The sequence below is a fragment of the Ursus maritimus genome, unplaced genomic scaffold, assembly GCF_017311325.1.
Source record: "Ursus maritimus isolate PB19 unplaced genomic scaffold, ASM1731132v1 scaffold_2, whole genome shotgun sequence".
Classification (NCBI taxonomy): Eukaryota; Metazoa; Chordata; class Mammalia; order Carnivora; family Ursidae; genus Ursus; species Ursus maritimus.
In genome coordinates, this window is record NW_024424452.1 from 23,561,832 (window position 1) to 23,566,610 (window position 4,779).

The 4,779-nt window shown below is 37.2% G+C and overlaps 1 pseudogene; it reads left to right on the forward strand.

Moving 5' to 3' along the window:
- Positions 1–2,258: 2,258 nt before the first annotated feature.
- On the forward strand, positions 2,259–4,253 carry LOC121103775 (annotated as a pseudogene).
- The last annotated feature ends 526 nt before the right edge of the window (positions 4,254–4,779 follow it).

Sequence of the window (4,779 nt, forward strand, 5' to 3'; positions counted from 1 at the left end):
GCTAGAATGGCAAAAATGGACAAGGGCAAGAAACAACAAATGTTGAGAGGATGTGGAGAAAGGGGAACCCTCTTACACTGTTGGTGGGAATGCAAGTTGGTACAGCCACTTTGAAAAACAGTGTGGAGGTCCCTTAGAAAGTTAAAAATTGAGCTACTCTATGATCCAGCAATTGCACCACTGGGTATTTACCCCAAAGATACAGACGTAGTGAAGAGAAGGGCCATATGCACCCCCAATGTTCATAGGCCGGCATTCCACAATAGCTAAATAGTGGAAGGAGCCAAGATGCCCTCAACAGACGAATGGATAAAGAAGATGTGGTCCATATATACAGTGGAATATTACTCAGCCATCAGAAAGAACGATTACCCAACATTTGCAGCAACATGGACGGGACTGGAGGAGACAATGCTAAGTGAAATAAGTCAAGCAGAGAAAGACAATTATCATATGGTTTCACTCATTTATGGAACATAAGAAATAGCAGGGAGATCGGTAGGCAAAGAAAGGGAAGAATGAAGAGGGGGTAAACAGAAGGGGGAATGAACCACGAGAGACTATGGACTCTGGGAAACAAACTGAGGGCTTCAGAGGGGAGAGAGGTGGGGGATTGGGATAGGCCAGTGATGGGTATTAAGGAGGGCATGTATTGCATGGAACACTAGGTGTTATACACAAACAATGAATCATGGAACATTACATCAAAAACTAAGGATGTACTGTATGGTGACTAACATAATAAAAAATTTTAAAAATTCAGAAATTTCTGTGCTACCTGTTGACACCATATTCTGCAATAAGGTCAGCTAAATAAGCTCGTGCCCATACCTTGAAAAGGTTCCTATCCTTGGTTCCTATCCTTCCCTACTAATAAAACCTCCTATTCTCATTACTATTATAGCAACCGTTATCTCAGGAACTATCACTGTAATATTAAGTTCTCACTAATAATCTGAATCAGTTTTGAAATAAACATATTAGCTATTATCCGTATTCTTATAAAAAAATTTAATCCACAAGCCATAGAAGCATCTACAAAATACTTCTTAACAGAGGCCACTGCATCTATGCTCCTTATAGGAATTATTATTAACCTATTATTCTCTGGACAATGAACATTCTCAAAAATTCCTAATCGTGTTGTATCAACCATAATAACTATTGCCCTAACAGTAAAACTCGGATTGTCCCATTCCACTTCTGAGTTCCTGAAGTAACACAAGGAATTTCATTTTCAGGCCTAATCTTGCTAACATGACAAAAACATCACACTACTAGCCATTCTATATCAAATCTCACCATCCATCAACTCCAGCCTATTAAGAGCAATAGCCATTACAGACATAGTCCCAGGAGGTTGATGAGGACTTAACCAAACTCAATTATGAAAAATCTTAGCCTACTCATCAATTGCCCATAGGATGAATAGCAACCATTAGAGTGTATAAACCCTACTATAATGACCCTAACCTTATTTTACATCATAGTAACACTCATTACATTCATATTATTTATATAAAATGCATCCACAACACTACCATATCCCACACATGAAATAAACTACTGCATATTACCTCACTAACCTACATATTAATACTATCACTGGGAGGCCTCCCCCCCACGTTGTTTTCATCCCTAAATGAATACCCAAGAAATAACAAAATATGATAGAATTATTATCCCAACACTAAGAGCTATTACAGCATTACTAAACCTGTTTCTACATGCAACTAACATATACTACAGCACGAACTATATTGCCTTCAATGAACAATATAAAACGACAATATGAAAATAAAAAAAAACTTCTTACCTCCTCTAATTGTAATCTCAACTATATTGCTCGCACTAACCCTAGTACTATCAATTCTGGACTAGGAGTTTAGGCTAAAAAGACCAAGGGCCTTCAGAGCCCTAAGTATCATCAACTCCTGAACTTAAATTTAAGGACTGCAAGAATCTATCTTACGTCAATGGAATGCAAATCAAACACTTTAATTGAGCTAAGCCCTTAGATTGGTGGGCTTCCATCCCATGAAATTTTAGTTAACAGCTAAATACCCTAATCAACGGGCTTCAATCTACTTCTCCCACCATGTGGGTGGGGGGAGGTGGAAGAAGCCCCAGCAGAACTGAAGCTGCTTCTTTGAATTTGCAATTCAATGTGATATTTACACCACAGAGCCTGGCAGAAAGAAGACTAAAACCTCTATTCTTAGATTTACAGTCTAATGATTTTCTCAGCTGTTTTATCTATGTTCATAAATCATTGATTACTTTCCACAAATCATAACGACATTGACACTCTTTACATTTTATTTGGTGCATGGGCTGGTATGGTAGGTACTGCTCTTAGTCTCCTGATCCATGCTGAATTAGGTCAGCCTGGTGCTCTACTGGAGACAACCAAACTTATCATGTAATCATAACCACCCATGCATACAAAATAATTTTCTTTGTAGTTCTAATTATAATTGGAGCTTTTGGAAATTTACTAAGCCCTCTAATAACTGGTGCTCCAGACATAGCATTCCTCTGAATAAATAATATAAACTTCTGATTACTCCCACCATCTTTTCTATTACTTGCATCTTCTATGGTGGAAGCAGGTGCCAGAACCAGATGGACTGTCTACGCTTCTCTAGCCGGCAGTGTAGCTCACACAGGAGCATCCATGGATCTAAGTCTTCTCTCAACATCTAGGCACTATTACCTTTATTACTACTATTATTGATACAACCCCCCATCCCAATACCTAACCCCCTTATTCATAGGATCCCTCCTAATTACAGCAGTTTTACTACTCCTATCACTACCATATTGGCAGCTAGAATTACTATGCTACTAACAGATTGAAACCTTAATTACTACATTTTTTGACCCAGCCAGACGAGGGGACCCCAGTTTATATCAGCATCTATTCTGATTCTTTGGACACCCTGAAGTATGTATCCTAATTTTACAAGGTTTCAGAATAATCTCACACATTGTTACATACTATTCGTGCAAAAAAGAGCCTTTCAGGTATATGGCAATAGTCTGAGAAATAATATCTGTTGGTTTCTTTGTCTTTATCACACGGGCCCACCATATGTTTACTGCAGGGATAGACAATGAACCACGAGCATACTTTACGTCAGCTACTATAATTATTGCTATTCCAACAGGAGTCGATGTATTCAGATGACTTGCCACCCTTCATGGAGGAAATATCAAGTGATCTCCTGCTATCCTATGAGCTCTAGGCTTTATTTTCCTATTTACTATAGGAGGCCTAGCAGGCATTGTATGAGCTAACTCATCCTTAGACACTGTCCTCTACAACACATACTATGTGTTTTCACTATGTTCTATTGATAGGAGTGGTATTTGCTATATGGACGAATTCGTTCCCTGATTCCCTTTATTCTCAGGCTATACTCTTAGTAGCAGCTCAGCAGAAATTCACTTCACAATCATGTTTGTTGGCATCAACACAACATTTTCTTGGCCTATCCGGAATGCCTTGATGCTATTCTGATTACCCAGATGCATACACAACACGAATTATGGCCTCCTTTGTGGGCTCATTTATTTCACTAACAGCAGAAATATTAATGATCTTTATAGTTTGAGAAGCCTTCGCATCCAAACAAGAAATAGCAATAGAACTTACTACAACAGATATTGAATGACTACATGGATGTCCTCCTCTATATCACATATTTGAAGAGCCCACTTATGTAACCCTAAAATTAAGGAAGGAATTGAACCATCTTAAACTGGTTTCAAGAAAATGCCATAACCACTATGTCTCTCTCAATAAAGAGATATTAGTAAAAATTACATAACTTTGTCAGGGTTAAATTATAGGTGAAAATCCTTTATATCTTTATGGCATGCCCCTTCCAAATAGGTCTTCAAGACGCAACTTCTCCCATCATAGAAGAACCTTTACAATGTTCATGATCACACATTGATAATTATATTTCTAATAAGCTCCTTAGTCCTTTACATCATTTCACTGATATTAACAACTAAATTAACACACACAAGTACAATAGACGCACAAGAAGTAGAGACTATGAGCTGTTCTACTGGCTATTATGTTAATCACCCTACCTTCATTATGAATCCTCTATATAATGGACGAAATCAACAATCCATCCTTAACTACAAAATCCATAGGGCACCAGTGATATTGAAGTTACGAATATACAGATTATGAAGATTTAAACTTTGACTCCTATATGATTCCGACACAAGAACTAGAACCCAGAGAACTGCGATTACTAGAGGTTGGTAATTGGTTGTGCTACCTACAAAATTAATGGTCCGTATATTAATTTCATCACAAGATGTTTTACATTCACGAGCTGTACCATCTCTAGGTTTAAAAACTGATGCTATCCCAAGATGACTAAACCAAACTACTCTTAATAGCTCTATGACCAGGACTATACTATAGTGCTCAGAAATCTGTGGTTCTAATCATAGCTTCATACCAATCATTCTTGAGTTAGTGCCACTATCCTACTTTGAAAAATGATCTGCATTCATGCTGTAAAATCAAGAAGCTATTAAACATTAACCTTTTAATTTAAATATTGAGAGTTTTAAGTTCTCCTAAATGAAATGCCACAATTAAACACAATGATTTTATCAATGATTATTGCCCTATTCATCATGTATCAACTGAAAGTCTCAAAATATTATTATCCGGAAAATGCAGGACTAAAGCTAGTAGCAACATTAAAATATTCTGCACCTTGAGGAAAAAAAAAAAAAAAGAACGAA